We start from the raw sequence: 16,460 nt of genomic DNA, 5'->3' as shown, positions 1-16,460 counted from the left end.
ATCTCTCTCTGTGGCCTCAGCCAGGCACAGGAGATCCACCTAGACCCAGCTTGTTCTCTTTGTCATTTCTTCATCCATTTGCTGCCCTCACTCAGGCTTTTGAACCCTTGGTTGAGCTGGCTCAGCACAGTTTGTAAATGAGGCACAAAAAGCATTGCTTTCACACTTTGTGGAAAAGTGTGTGACATTAATGGAGGAAGTGTGGCGTTCTCTCTGTGGTAGTTTATATCCAAGATGGCCACCATTGATCCCTTCCCTTTCTATATGTCATTATCCTGTCAGGAGATGGAATCTGCTTCTCCCATCCCCTTGAAGCTGGACTAGCTTTCCTGACTTGTTTGATTAAGGTACCATCTAAGAATCACATCTCGAGAGCATCATTCATGTCAAGTCCAAGCTGCATGGAGAGGTCCTGAGGCACCATGTGGAGGGAGCCCAAGAAGCAATGAGGCGCCAGACACTTGAGTGAAGAATCATCATAGGAGTTTCAAGTCCCAGCTATCCCACAACAGTGCCATGGGGATAAGAGATGAACAACCCACCAAGCTCTTCCCTCAAAACTTTGAGGAAAATACGATGGTTTATTTACATCAGTAGTGGCTTTAAAAGAAAGGGAAGACTCTGTGTGTATGTGTGTGTGTGTGTGTGTGTGTGTGTGTGTGTGTGTGTGAGAGAGAGAGAGATAGAAAACAAGTTTGAAAGCTATTTTTTGCAAAGAAAAACACGTTTTAAAGTGATTTCTTTGCAAAAATACAGAAAAACTATGGGTAAGAGTGAAGGGATGGTTAAACTGAGCACTAATGGTAAAGAAAAGCAAACTGTTGCTTAGCCAGCTATAAACATTTTAACCATGACCTTCTGGTCATGCTTGGCTTCTATGGGAAGAAATTTCAAATCAAGACATGGGACAGGTGATATTTTGAAAGGCTTATGGACAAACTTTCATGGATTCTCTTAGCGTTCAAAATAGGAAGACTTTGAAAGAAGCGGTGAGAGCTCCTTCAAGTCCCAGAATTGGCCCTGGCATTCCAAGTCATATTGGAATGGGGTTATATTGATATGGGTTTAATATATGGATGCAAAGGGGCTCTAGGGTAATACAGAAACTCTTTATTAGCCCATGACATACTTTATTTGTTCAGAATAAGAGCTTCTTTATTATGTAGGAGATGCAGCTGAATGGAAAGTCTCCTTATGAGGGAATTAAAAATAAGAACCATGTGACAGTGATTTCATACAAAGCCATCGGGTCCCTTTGGCTAAGAGCCTGATCTCTGGACCCAAGATACTGCCTCAGCCATGCGGTGGCCAGTGGATTAGATATAGACGTGCAAGGCCATGGCCTCCTATTACGTGTGTTGGAGCTCACTGACCTATAGTACACAGACTGTGCTAGCTGTGCTCCACCCAGGAAGGCTGTGGTCCTGCAGTTCAGGAGAGGCACTCTTGGCAAACCGCATTCCTTGTTAAGGATTGAAGGACTAACCAAGCGGTAATTCATTGGCTGCAATGTCAGAAGTACAAGGGAGTCAATGTGCTGAGTGTCTGCAGATAGAGTGATACATTTATTCCAGAGGTCATGGAGAGGTTATCACAGCTCTACTATATTACACATTTACGTCAGGTATTTTTTCAAGGAAACTGTCTCTTGCTACTGGTTAAGGTGTGGAGATGCATAAGTGCTGAAGCAGGAGACCTTTGGGCAGTAAGTGGATACAAGGAGGTAATTATTCACAAAGGTGTATTTCTTATATTTGACCATGGCTTACCCCTGGGCATTATACGTGTTGAATCACTTTCTTCTTAGCCATGAAAATAATCACTCACCATTGGAGATTCACGGTGTTCTATTTTTCTGTGATTTTAGTTTTTTAAAATTGCTTTTCACTAACTCGAAAACAATGTGTGTGTAGGCTCCAGGTTGTCTGCCCACTTGTGAGTGGGGTCTTGGGTCAGGTCACTCAGATTCCTACAGGATTCATTACTCACCTACATCGTGGTCTGCAATGTACACCATACGCCAATTGGAGGTAACTATATAGCAGGCTTTTGTCTGCAGTGAAGGAGCAGGAAATCAAAGGTAACAACTACTTCCTAACAAATTCGGCTCACTCTCTCATTGAGTTGATGCTTGGTTATTTAAACACAGAGGGGGAAAACAAGTTCCAACCTCTGTCGGCAAGCATCAGCTGGGATACCATCTGAACCCTTTGGGGCTACTCATGAAGCTTTGTTTTCACCCAAGTCCACTCATGTGTCAGAGAAACTTTCTATAGAAAGTTAGTAATTGAATATGTTCATTGTAGGTACATGCAGGGAATTTTGTTAACAATCACAAAATGGGAGACTGTCAATACTGGAATTTTCTTTTCTGCCTATTATCCTTGAGATCAGCACGGAGACCCAGGGCAAACCCGATCACACCTCCTACTGCTTGAATGGAAGGTTTTGCTGGTCTGAGGTTTGCACCATCTGGATGGGAGAAATAGCCGGTTAAGTCTACTTGGCTTGATGTACAATGAAAAGGCAGCATGTATTCTGCTCTCACTGCCTCTAGAAAAGCAGATGAAATATCTGTGTTGGAGACATAATGAGGCCAAGGCTTCTTATAACAGGGGGATGGGTAACTACATGGACATGCCAATGATGTCCAGCTCAGGCAAAAGAAAGTTACAGAGAACAAAACACCCAAATTTACACATATTTTTTTCAGAGAAGATCAAAGAGCTGGGTCTCAGATGAGTGTTACTATTTGGTTTATGTGCAGAACTTTGCCAGTACTTTGAGGATATTTCTGTAAAATTCAAGTAAAGAAAGTCAGAAATCAGCAACTCAGGAGACATGTACAGTAGAGCTCAAGAGATCTCAGTGAACTGGCTTAGTACTTGGGGGGCAAGAGGGTCTGTCCTTGAACTTCCTAGGACTAGAATCCCTTATTCCAAACACATTTAAGGAATGACAAAAATTATTCTATGGAAGGAGATGGATGGTAAAAAAAAAAAAAAAAAAAAAGGAAGGGAACAGGAAGCTAATTAAAAGCCCTCTCATTAAAGACTTAGATGCAGCGGGTATGTAGGAATTATATTCAAATCCATCTACCCATCCATCCATCTGTCTGTGTAGTAAAGAGAACAAGAGGGACCAAGGCTTGCTTCCACACATCCTTTGAAAGTGGTTTGCTTATTTTAATGCTTCCCAGATGGGTGCTTAAGAAAATTCTATGTGGTCCCTTCAAAATGTAGTCTTTGGGATGTTAGGGTGGGAGAAGCAGGGGATTCAGCCCAAGGGCCAATGTTTAAAACTAATAACCCCTTTGTTGTTGTGAAGCTATGAGAAGCCAGGATGCAAGGGGTGAAAGGACACAGCTTTCCTTCTCCTTTAATGCCCGGACGAAGGACACATTTGCTAAAGTCCAGTGGGGAAGTGTATCTCTGTCAATGCCGTCTGGGTGAATAGAGAGCTTTTGTCTCTTAGGATGTCAATCCAGCACCTTCCATAAGAATTAAGTTCACTCAAAAGTTTACAGCACCCTACCCCCTACAATCTTTCCTGCATCCCTGAAGGATTATATTACTGTAATCAAAGTAACTCCAGATAGCAAAGGCCTTGCAGGTTATCCCGTCCATCCTCCGTGAGGGCAGGGTTTCTTCCTTCGCCGTGGCCCGCACTGTGTGGCTCTGTGCGGTTTCCAGTGTCCTGAGTGTGGGAGCTTCCCGCCCTTCCCTGGGGAGGCCATGCTCGAACCCAGCAGTTCTCACCGCCAGGAAGTCTTCTCTGATACTCATCTCGAGTTTTCCCTCCTTCAGCTGTATCCCATTACCGCCAGGCCCTGCCTTTGTACCCGGCCTCCCTCTCTTGGCAGCATGCTGTTTCCCGCCTTTGCAACGGCACCTATTAAAACCCCTTTCATGTCCTTCACTCCCCCTTACACAGCCTGTCCTCTGTTTGGGCGACTGCAGAGTCACTTTTGGGGCTTCCCTCTACCATGTTTGTCTGCATCTTTCTTCATGTGTGAGCACAGAACAGCTGTCGGGTCTTCATAATAAAGTGGGGTGTCATTAAAAACTGATTTTTAGAACTTTAGTAATTCTTATTATTTTTCTCCAAAAACGGATTCTAAAGCTCTTGTGTATTTTCTCAATAGGCTTACTCCTCATTTAATCTTAAACTTTGTGCAACACTTGATGACAGATTTCCCTGTGCAGAAATGGGAGGAAAATAAATTTACTAAAGAAAGATACACGTTCTTAGCAACAAGATAAAAGTCAACTTTAGGGGAAGAGCCTGCAGAATTGTCTGCAGTGTACCTTTATGAGGCCGTGGGCTGGAAGGGCCCTTGAAGTTAATGTACAGAATGGACTCGGGCTGTTTGGTGCAACTCACAGCTGGGAGTCTACATGTGGATACCTTGAGCCCAGAGCATCCAAGGGCAGATTTCTGAGTCTTTCCAGGTTGTCAGGTTGGACTCTCTAGTTGGTCAGATCATGCCCACGGCATCTCTTGTGGAGACAAATCTCATTTTAGAGGGGGAGAATGTTAGAAGACATGGCAAGTCTGTGAACGTTTTCAGTGGAAGTCGACTCTGGAGGCAGACTGGATGTGTGTGGATCATGTCTCTGTTACTTCTGTGTGGACTTGGGCAAGTTACTCTTTCACCACTCAGTTTTCACATCTGTAAAAGGGACTATTCTAGATTATTTTATAAGATTTCAGTGAGGATTAAGGTAATGCTCATAAACTATAGCACAGTGTTTGACACGTAACAAACACTCAGAACATGCTCTAAGTTTACCTAGAACATCGTCCTGAAAGTTGAAAAAGGCTCTACCAAATTTATGCAAGGATGCTCATTGCAGTATTGATTAAATGACAAAAAAGGGAAATAACCAACAACGGGATCAATGTCTGGAAATTTTCATTAACAAACAATTTAAGTTAATTTAGAAGAGTAGAGTGCGAAGCTGTACATGTAGTGTGATCCTTGTTTCGTATTTATAAGCTCTATCTATGCAAAAGACAACATATATGCACCAAAAAAGACTGGATATAAATGCACCCAAAATGTTAATAGTGGCTTTAGAGGGATAGTGGAATTATGGCTGATCTCTTTTTCTATTATTAGCAGGTGTTTCTTTTATTTTTCTATTTTCAGAGATAATGTGTTTTGTTGTCTGGGGAGACATGGTCTTTGTGAAACAACCTATACACCTTATGTTTTGAGTCTATTTTGGAGTGAGAAAGCTCCTTAGTCTAAACCTCTGCAAAGGCCTGTTGCTCCACATTCAGCATCTCGGCATACTTTTATAATTAGCAAAAAAATACATGAAAAATGATGTGCTTTATAAGTAAAGCCTTTGTAGGAGGTTGCACCATGAGTCATTGGTGGCAGGCAGGACTGCTGGTTCCTTGCCTCTGAGCTCTCTTCACTCTCTGTTCTTGGCACACTCTGCGTCACTTTCCTGCCCAGGGCAGACTTGTCACTCACTCCTCAGAAAAAAGAAAGATGATATACACCGACTTTCAAACCAGCAGATCTGAATTTGAATTCTATCCTTGACACTTGAGACTTTTCATGTCCTTGAGCGTGGGGAGAGAAGGAAGCAGAGCCCATATGTTCAGGGTGTGCCAGGATGCCCTTTATGTAAAGGTTCAGCTAGAGACCAAACAGCCGTGGATGGTGGGGCAGGGACTCAAACCTGTCTTCTCACCCCACATCCGCTGCTCTTTTCTCTGCATCTAACGGTTGGCTTCTTGTGGATCAGGTTTTGGTCTACAACGTGGGGATAATAATGAGTAGAGTAAATGAGGTCACCTATTTGGTAGTGTGTAGAACACGATATATGTCCAATTTGGAGTGGTGTGAACTGTGGTATATATTGTCATTATTTCCATGAAAGAAAGGATTTAGAAGTAAATGCATTATTGTTATTTTTTTAAAGTAGCATTTCAGGTTCAGGTCAAAAGGAATTTCTGACCCAGATAAATCCCCTCTCCCCGCACCATTTTGTGTTCAGAGTCATCTAATGAAAGATATTTTTAAGTGAAAGAATTGACTAATCCTGAAGGATTTACAAGTGAAACCATATGCCTATAACTTCTCATGAGCTAATATTTGAACTCCTTCTGATATTTTTTCAGCCCGTTTCTTGTTTGGCATCTTTATTCACATAAACACAATGGTCAGGGGTCGGGTCTTTTCTAGATTTTGCCAAGCCCTACGAATATCTGCTGCTCTAAGCAACTAAAGCCCAGCGATGTACTGACTGCAGCCTCAAGGTAGGTGGCCAGCACTTCTCGGATACCCTGCCTCAGGATACAGCTGGCCAGCCATAGTTTAATCTCCTCATCTCAGAATAAGAGACATTTGATAAATTTTGTTTTGTAAATGGTTGCCGGTAGTAGCTGAGATGCCATATCTGATAAGGACCATGGTTGTGATATTTATATTTTGGGTGCTATCACTTTCCTTGTTTTTTATTATAATCCCTTTTCCTGCCAAACCCAGGATGGCTGAGGGAGGACTCTGGCTCCTGTGGTGGCTAAGTGCTGCAATATGCTTTCTGTCTGCTCCCCTGACCTTGGGAACACAAAGTGGGCTTCTAAAGATTCCACTGTTTGCTTCAAGCCTCATGCTGGGTCCCTGCTGTTGACCACATTTTGAATGTTTTTCTAATGATTTTTCAACTACTTCCTTAAAAAAAAGCTCATTTCTGAAATCATCTGTTGGTAATTAGGGTGACCAGCTAGCTACTTGTCTCCTATTCTAGGGCTTAGATCAGGATTTCACTGGCAGTGATGTTCAAAGTCACCTTTGTATTGTACAGGAGTCTAGGCTCATTGGAAGAGTTTGGGAATCACTTAGATTCTACAGCCTGGAGGCTCTTGGTCAATACATGGTAAAGTTGTTGATAATGATGATCATTGGAATTTATAAAGTGATTTATAGTTACAAAGAAACATGTCGATATTAATTTGTCTAACAGAATTCTGTTTACACAACAGAATTTCCCATTAAATTCTGTTTATCTAGCAGAACTTTCTATAGGTCTGTTATATGCTAGGTACTTAGGATTTAATTATTAGTGAGATATGGTACTACTCTCACAAATATAATAGGGAAGTAAATTACAGTTGTGTATTTAGTCCTCACAATGACCCTATAAGGTAGGATTTATTTTTCTCAGATATAATTATTTAGGCTGGGAGAAGTTAAGTTTTTGTCAATATTTTCATTTTCATAAGCGGCAGTACTGGTCCTCAAACCTAGACTTCTTTGCTCCAAACTCTTGCTCTTTCCAACGAGCATGGGCCCTGGATTTAGATGTCTGTATTCTCATTTTGAGTTCCACCAATAACTAGCTGTGAGACTTTGCAAAAGTTACTTAGCCTTTTTTTAGCTGTGGTCTCCCCATCTGTAAAATGAGGAAAATTCTTCTTCTTGCCTCCCAGCGTTACCATGAGGGCTATGTGAGAGAAGAATGTGAGGCACTTAGCACAGAGCTTGGCACATAGTACGTCCCAACAAATGCTACCTGGGATAAGAATAAAATGGATGATTATGATTATAGCTACAGTATGAAGCTTGCCTATTACAGTTTATATGATTCTTCAGAAAAATATCATGTTTTCAGAAGTGCATTTGGGACCAAGGAGGTTGTGCAAGTTTTCATTGTTTGTTAATGATTATGGAAAAATATATTGGATCATTTATTCAATAATGAATATTTATTAAACTTATATTCTGTGCCAGACACAGACCTAGGTGCTGGAAGCTTATAGTCTAATAGCTATTTAGTCTTCAGACTAATCTCAGAAGAGTTGGTGATTATCTATATCCACATTTTACATGTGAAAAATGAGAATTATATAATGTTATATAACATATGAATTATATATGTAAATTTATATGTGCACACACATACACACACATCTATGAAATATAAGTATAATTTGCCTGCAGTCGCTGGCTGATAAGTAGCAGAGCCAGGGGCTAATTCAGGCCCTCAGCCACAAAGTGCAGTTTTGCTTCTATTACCGTCTGTAGCAAGAGAGCGCCTTCATTCCAGATCTGCTTTCCTGTCTTTGGTGAAGGGATGGAAGTGGCCATGGAACACCACTTATGTTAGGCAAATAGAAAGTTTTAGGTACTACAATTACAATTTACTCAGAGAGGTCTAAACAGAATTAAACATTTTTTAAAAAGGGAATGTTAAATGAGAGGTGATACGGTACATTCCCCTATATCCAAATAGATCCATTCTACAGACAGGTTGGCATTTAGCCTGAAGATCATAAAAAAAATACTTCATAATCATTATTTTCCCTCCCAACCAATTTTGCTGCCTAATAACATAGATGCACCTAAAGCCCTCCCTTTGGTACAACCTAAATGTCTAACATAAACTTAAGCAGCCACAGCCTAATGTGGGGCTTTAACGTGACACTCAGTACGTGTTCAACTGAGTTAAAGTCTCCCACGCTCTCAAAGCAGCGGAAGTAAAGATCACCTGATTTACTCCCTTCCCATAAGACCATTTATATATACTACTTACAGAGGGCTATTTAATTTAGATTAGTTCGCCTTCCTTTTGATAAATGAATTCTAAAGCCCGTGCCACAGAGCAAGAACATTCCGGAGGTAACTGGACCGGGGTGCTGAAGGGTGTGGACCCCTCCCTGCGGCTGCCCTTGGCTGTGCTTCCTCCATCCTGGGCCTCGGGTTCACACGTGCCTCACTTCATCCCAGTCTTGGGTGTTGGGTTTATGTCTGCCTTTGGGGGAAATGAGCTGTTGTGCAGCCATTGGTACCCGTATTAGGGAAACACACCATACAAGCAAGGAGCTCACAGCCCAAGTGGCAAAAACCTTTTCTTGTCAGAGACCAAGAACTCTTGCAGTTGTTTATGTCATCCCTTCTTCTACAGACAGAAGATACTAAAAAGCTGTGTATCTTACGGATGACTCCACTAATAAGCTAAAATGTCTGTCAAGGTCAACCACAACATGCCAGATCAGTTCCATCGGTGCAAGACTGATTGCCAAGGCCGAGGGTAAAGCAGATGGAATCACAACAGTCATCCTCAATGTGGTTGATATTGCAAAGGTGCTTAATTGGCCTCCAATGTATCTCACCAAATATTTTGGTTGAGAGCTGGGAGCACAGACCCAGTTTGATGTTAAGAATGACCGCTACATTGTTAATGGATCTCCTGAGGTGAATAAGCTGCAAGACATGTGGGATGGATTCTTTATAAAATTGGGTCTCTGTCCTGAGTGTGAGAATCCTGAAACAGAGCTGCATGTCAACCGAAAGAAGCAAACAACAGGTAATTCTTGTAAAGCCTGTGGTTATCGAGCCATGCTTGACACATCATTCTCAAAAACCCACCTGAGAATAGTGACAGTGGTACAGTGGAAGGGAAGGAAAAAAAAAATAGGAAGGGCAAAGACAAGGAAAATGGCTCCGTGTCCAGCAGTGAGGCACCACGACCACCACCACCACCAAAGGACATCAATCCTCCTCCACATGCTGTGGGAGAAGAAGAGGACGATGATTGGGGGAAGGATATAACTGAGGGAATTCAAAGGTGCAGAATGGATTAGATCAGTGCCCACGCCAAAGTTCTGACACGCTGTGATGATTTGAAAGGACTATTGAAGAATGGGGTCAATATCCTGTTTGATTTTGTTGAGAAAAAGAAAGAGGAGGGTGTCATCACTCCTTTGACAAATTGTTGCCGAAGCAGAAAGACTGGATGTAAAAGCTATGGGCCCTCTTCTTTGGACTGAAGTTCTTTTTAAATGAGAAGGTTAAAGAACAGATTAAGAAATACAGGGGCCATTTCCTAGGATTTTGTCGCAACAACAAAAAAGCTCAACAATGTCTTCTTCCTGGTTTGGAGTGTGTGGTAGCAATGCACCAAGCTCAGCTCATTTCAGATTCCACATATCTTGAAGGAGATGTATGATGCAGACCTTTTGGTGTAGGACAGGGGTCCTCAAACTTTTTAAACAGGGGGCCAGTTCACTGTCCCTCAGACCGTTGGAGGGCTGGACTATATATTAAAAAAAAAACTATGAACAAATTCCCATGCACACTGCATATATCTTATTTTGAAGTAAAAAAACAAAATGGGAACAAATACAATATTTGTATTTGCATGTGGCCCGTGGGCCGTAGTTTGAGGACCCCTGGTGTAAGAGGTGATTGTCCACCGGTCAGAAAAGCCTCAAAGACACATATCTCAAAAGAACTTGCTAAAGAGATTTGTGTCAAAACAGAATCATTTATAAAGTGGTTGGAGGAAGCAGAGGAGAAATCTTCACCATTTATAAAGTGGTGAAGAAGATGATGAAGATGAGATATTCAAAGTCTACCAGTGTCCCGAAAGTTGAAGCTGTGAAGTCTGACAAGAACAATGACATTGATACTGATGTCATTTAAAGGGGTGGGTGCAGCCCAGCTTAACTGTAACGCTGAGTGTCTGTCTGCCTCATCAGCCAGAAGTGCAACATGCATGTGCAAAAGCTAACATGGTTTCACATCATGCTACACTTTCTACAAAAAACACTGCTGTGAGTGGTCTGTAATTAAGCCCAACAAGACATTGCAGGAGTTCATACAAATATCAGTGAGCAGATGTAGTTGGCTTATTTATAGCATGTTTTCCTTTGAAAAATTAGTGGTGGACACATTTGGATCACATTTATACAGTTATAAAAATAAAGACTTGATTGTGGTCATTCTTCAGATTTTTGGCTCTGAATGACTTAAGCTGAAATAATAGGCTCCTTTTAAAAACATTGTGCTATCATTTAACCTGATAGAATTCTTGAATCCTGTTCGAAACTGTTAGATGCTGAGACTGTAAAGAGGTCTTCAGCAGAATGTAAACATAAACTTATTTGTAATTATCTTATTCAGCCATTAGGAAATTCAGTACTTTTTATGTCTTATGGCTAGTTCCTCAAATTGGCCTCTGGTAATGTACATTCTTACCATGTCGAGGTGGACAGTGCAATACCTTTATCTTACTAAGAGTAAAAATGACCTGAGTGTCCTATACATAGTTTTAAATAGGTTTGAAACTTGATTTTTTTTTTCAGTTTGCATACACTTGCCCCAAATTGTAGTCTTTAAAGACATGTGCATTACACATTAGATGAGCCAAGGGAATTATTACATTAACAAACAAGCATTTATGTGTATATAGCTGTTGCTTTGTGCTGAGAAAATCCTCTCAATCTTTGGAGTATGATTTAATATGATTTAATAGTAACTTCTATGAGTTTATTTGAGGGAAGAAGGAAAAGGAGCAAAAACAGCATAATTTTTCAGCTTTTACTCTTATGGCTTAAATTATAATTTCAAAATATTTACACATATTGTATCTTTTGTTCAATGTGGATTTTCTCTGGTACTATGGCCTTTTTTTAAAAAAATGCCTTTTACCTTTGGACACATAGGTTTGGGTTGCTATCTTGCCAGAATAAATGTTGCTATGTCTCAAACTTGATTTTTTTTTTAAGTTCTTATTTAAAAAGAAAACTAGCCCAGCCAGCATGCTCAGTGGTTGAGCATCAACCTATGAACCAGGAGGTCACAGTTCAATTTCCTAGTCAGGGCACATGACTGGGTTGTGAGCTCCGTCCCCAGTGTGGTGCGTGCAGGAGGCAGCCGATCAATGATTCTCTCATCACTGATGTTTCTCTCTCTCTCTCCCTCTTCCTTCCTCTCTGAAATCAATAAAACGTATTTAAAAAAAAGAAAACTAAAATTGTACTTCTAAGTCAGCCTGTATATTGGTGGAAGACTTAGGGTGTCTTTTATTTTACATTGAACATAATCAGGCACTCATGTATTCTGGTGATGGCCACTGAATACAGGAGTCTAGGGCCTGGCCCAGCCCATCCTGGTCTTTAGATTTGAAAATAACTTTTTCTGAATTCATTGCCCAATTAGCTGATCTAAACTCACTTGTTATGGGTTCTGACTATGTCTAAGAAATCACTTCCAAAGAAGAAACTTGTTGCATTTATTCCTTTCCATAAAAAGTGGGGATTAAAAAAATCCCATGCCATTTCCTTTCCGTATTGTTGTTGTTATTATTTTACCATTTTCAATTTATATTTGAAATCCAGCATCAGTCCCATACCTAAGGTGCTTAATTTCAGGCCTGGAGTTTTTGGAAAGAATTGCTGCCTGTCTGTACCTGTGTCCCTTGTGGCTTGGAGCAGCAGGGGCCTGGAAGCTACTTATGAAAGTGTAGGCTTGTCCAGTACATTTGGAGGTGGGGCTTGAGAGTCAACAGATAAATTACAGGGTGAACTTTAAACACCTCTAAGAGCCAGAAGCTTAACCATAAGATCACCTGGAGCAAAGGCTTGCTTTATAATTCATTCTTTCATTCATATGTATATTTGTCTATCTGGCCTTTCCTACAGAGCACTTTGAAAACCTGTAGTCAGTCTACCCACTTACCATGTAGTGGCACTGAGTTCCAGATAAATGTAGAGGGCCATTGCTAATTTCTTATGGTTGCTTTGAATCTTTTTTTTAAATTTAAATTCTTTATTGTTTAAAATATTACATAAGTCTCCTTTTCCCCCCATTGACCTCTCCTTGACCGCCCCACCCCCCAGCATGTGTCCCCCCCTCCCCCCCTTCGTCTGTGTCCATTGGTTTTGCTCATATGCATGCATACAAGTCCTTTGGTTGATCTCTTACCCCCTCACCCCACACCTTCCCTCATAGTTTGGACAGTCTGTTCGATTCTTCTATGACTCTGGTTCTATTTTGGTTCCTCAGTTTATGTTGTTCATTATATTCCACAACTGAGCGAGATCATGTGATATTTATCTTTCTTTGACTGGCTTATTTCGCTTAGCATAATGCTCTCCAGTTCAATCCATGATGTTGCAAATGGTAAAAATTCCTTTTTTTTTTTTTTTACAGCCGTGTAGTATTCCATTGTGTAGATGTGCCACAGTTTTCTAATCCACTCATCTGCTGATGGGCACTTAGGCTGTTTCCAAATCTTAGCTATTGTAAATTGTGCTGCTATGAACATAGGGGTGCATATATCCTCTCTGATTGGTGGTCTGTTTTCTTGGGATATATTCCTAGAAGTGGGATCACTGGGTCAAATGGAAGTTCCATTTTTAATTTTCTGAGGAAATGCCATACTGTTCTCCACAGTGGCTGTACCTGTCTGCATTCCCACCAGCAGTGCAAGGGGTTCCTTTTTCTCTGCATCCTCTCCAGCACTTGTTTGTTGATTTGTTGATGATAGCCATTCTGACAGGTGTGAGATGGCACCTCATTGTTGTTTTGAATCTTAACCCTGATTTCTAACCTTCAAAATCAGTTGCATTTAAGTAGTGTATATTTTTCTGTTAACTGTTTCACTGGTCAGTATCCCTAAATGTCTAATTATAAGACCCCCCTACAGAACATCAACCAGTGTACACTAGTCTTTTCCAGACTTACCACCGGGTATGGATGGGTTATAATAGCCTCACAGCTCAGACTTGGCCGGCTGTCTTCACTTGCTGATGTTCACCTCCTCCCTCCCCCATGGTGCTCACTGGGGTGCTGGGAGTGTTGCCCATGAATTCACCCTGCCTCAGCTCTTTTCAGGTTCCATGCTGCTTTGCTTGGTATTGTCTTCAACACTCTGAATCCCTGAGTTGCCCAGCTATGGGGTGACTTTCTGTGATGGGGAGAATGTTGTGTTGTACTTGGTTGGAGGTGTCTTAAAGCAACCTTTTCTGTGATACAGTCTTATGGACATCTCAGAGAAAGAACTCCACCCCCTACTTACACCCTTCATCCTTTCAGGGTTGGGATAGGTGGATATTGGGCTGGTATGGAGACTGGAGACATGTCAGAATCATCCCCTCACTCCTCCCCCCACTCAGGTTGTGTGTGTTTCCAGGAGGCACCTCAGCCACTGGAACCTGGCTTCCAAGAGTCTTTCCCCACCACTTGGCCGCACGTACCCAAGTAATGTGGATCCCACTCAGACTCCAGCTCTGGTTTTGATTACATAATCCCAAAAGGATGATAAACTATTTATACTACTTTTATACTATTTATACTACTTTTAGGGAAAACCACTAAAACTGTAATACAAGTGATCTAAAACTGTTCACATGTGAATGAAATGACACCTCTGTGGGGGCAGAGAAATGAAAGGAACCAAATCATTTCTGAATTTTAGGACGATGAAGTAATGATAGTAGAAAATGAACTATTCTGTATTCACTATAAATGAGGATTCTACCTAATGAAAACCTCAATGTAACGTCACACATTGTTATAACAGATGAACAATGACATAGGACATAGAGAAGTCTAAACTCTATGCTCTGATATCTAATATACCTAACATCTGTACATTTCAAAGGGCAATTAGAAAATATTAATCATGGTTTAAAGTAATGGAGATGTTTCTTACAAGCACTGTCTCCCCCTCCCAGTGATCTCTTATTTTGGGGGATGATCATGAACAAGCATAGACTTGATACCCTTGTCCATATGGGCTGAGCAGATTGGGATGGGTGTCAGGTTGTGCGGAGTGTGTGGATGGAAGGGGCAGCTGCCCAAGATGAGCAGAACTGAAATCATCACTCAGGCAATCTCCAGTGAAAGCTTTTGGGTGGGTGCTCCTAAAACCCAAGTATCCATTTAAAAATTAATTGCATTTGACATTGATGGATCTCATGTGGATGACTTTCCTTTGAGGTCTACAATGTTCACTGCTGTGCTGCAGATGTGGTCAGCCCCCAGTAACTACAAAATGTAACAGGGATGAGCCAAAGCTTTACAGTTGGATGATGAGAAGCAATACTCAGAAATCAGGAAATGGGATCAATCTAAAAGTTCCACAGTGTGAGGAGGCTCAATTAGTCTCCCCCCAAAGTGTATAATATCACCCAAATCATTCCAAACACACTCGCACTTTGATGGTAGCCACCACAATAATCTGTAGCAATATGAAGAATTATTCTGGGTTAAAGTGCTGATATTCACTGAGCCTTCTTTTGGTAATACTGGGTTCATATATTCCTTGTTTTTTTTCCCTTTGTCGTTTCTTCTTTATAGGTTTATAGATACAGTGCTTAAAAACTGCATGTTTAATCTTGGGAGCAGAGATTAAAGATCTGTGGTTGACTTTTTTAAACTAAAGTGTGTGTGTGTTTGTGTGTGTGGTGGACTAGCATTTCTTTTTTATTTATTTTAATTATTATTTTTAAAAATATTTATTGTTGAAAGTATTACATATGTCCCCTCTTTTCCCCCATTGACCCCTTCTAGCCTGCCCCCACCCCCCACCCCAGATCTTCACCACCCTATTGTCTGTGCCTATGGGTTATGCATATATTCATACAAGTTATTTGGTGTATCTCTTTCCTCCCATCACTGCCTTATTTCTTTTTAAAATTAATTTTGTCTAGCTTTATTGAGATATAATTGACATTTGTGCCTTAAATAACATTTTTGGGACTCCTGGGGCAGCCACTTCTGCCTATGTTGAGCCTATGGCATCGTATCATCAGTAATGGGGCCAGGAGCCCTTTCCTCTCTTCACACATGCCAGTCATCATTTCAGAGGGTTTGTGCTGTTTTCCCAAGGCAGCCCAGCATCATTTGGCTATCACACCTGTCACACCACTCTTCTGCTGTGTGCTGTGACATTATTAGACTCTGTATGTGTCCATTTTTGGCTTGGGTTGATGAATCTTTGTTGCATTCTCTAAGCAGTTTGCTTTTGTTTAGTGATGAGAATCCGGCCAATTGCTGTGCCAGAACATCGCTATGTATTGAATGGATGAGAAAATAAGCTGCTATGTTTTACTCAGTGACGATCCTGTGTTTCAGTGAGCTTGCTACGTGAGTCTGCCAACTCAGTGTTCAGTGAATTTAGGGAAGTTCTAAAAACAAGTAGAATTCCTCATTCTTTCTGTTAAGATGGTAACACAATTCCTCTTGAGGACAATGCTTTGGAGCCACCAGTGATTTAGTTATTTGGGCAAAGTAAAAATTCCTCATCTTTGCATAAACGCTAGTCTTTTTAATACTTGATGTACCTGAGGCTTACACATTGAATCAGTTAAATAACCCAGTCAATAATGCAGTATTAAAATCGTTGCAAAATTATAGAAGGAAGGAAGGAAGGAAGGAAGGAAGGAAGGAAGGAGAGAGAGAGAGAGAGAGAGAGAGAGAGAGAGAGAGAGAGAGAGAGAGAGAGAGAGAGAGAAATCTTCTCTCCCTGTTAGCCCCTCAATCCTCAATACCATCAAAAGCTTCCAAAGTCCTAAATTTGCTTCCCATTAAGACAGTGGTTAGACAGCAGCTGTTCAGCCTCTTAAGAGAATACACGATATGGTGATAAACATCATTTCAGAAATATGCTTTTTGTTCACTTTACTAGGAAGCACAATAATGAGGTCTGCGT

The 16,460-nt window shown here is 41.1% G+C and overlaps 1 pseudogene; it reads left to right on the top strand.

Annotated features, from left to right (window-relative positions):
• Positions 1-8,979: 8,979 nt before the first annotated feature.
• LOC132236431 (eukaryotic translation initiation factor 5-like) lies at positions 8,980-10,444 on the top strand (annotated as a pseudogene).
• Positions 10,445-16,460: the final 6,016 nt, after the last annotated feature.

This window comes from Myotis daubentonii, chromosome 6 (genome assembly GCF_963259705.1).
Source record: "Myotis daubentonii chromosome 6, mMyoDau2.1, whole genome shotgun sequence".
Lineage (NCBI taxonomy): Eukaryota > Metazoa > Chordata > Mammalia > Chiroptera > Vespertilionidae > Myotis > Myotis daubentonii.
Note: the sequence above shows the minus strand (reverse complement) of the source record. Positions and strands in the feature narration are given on the sequence as shown.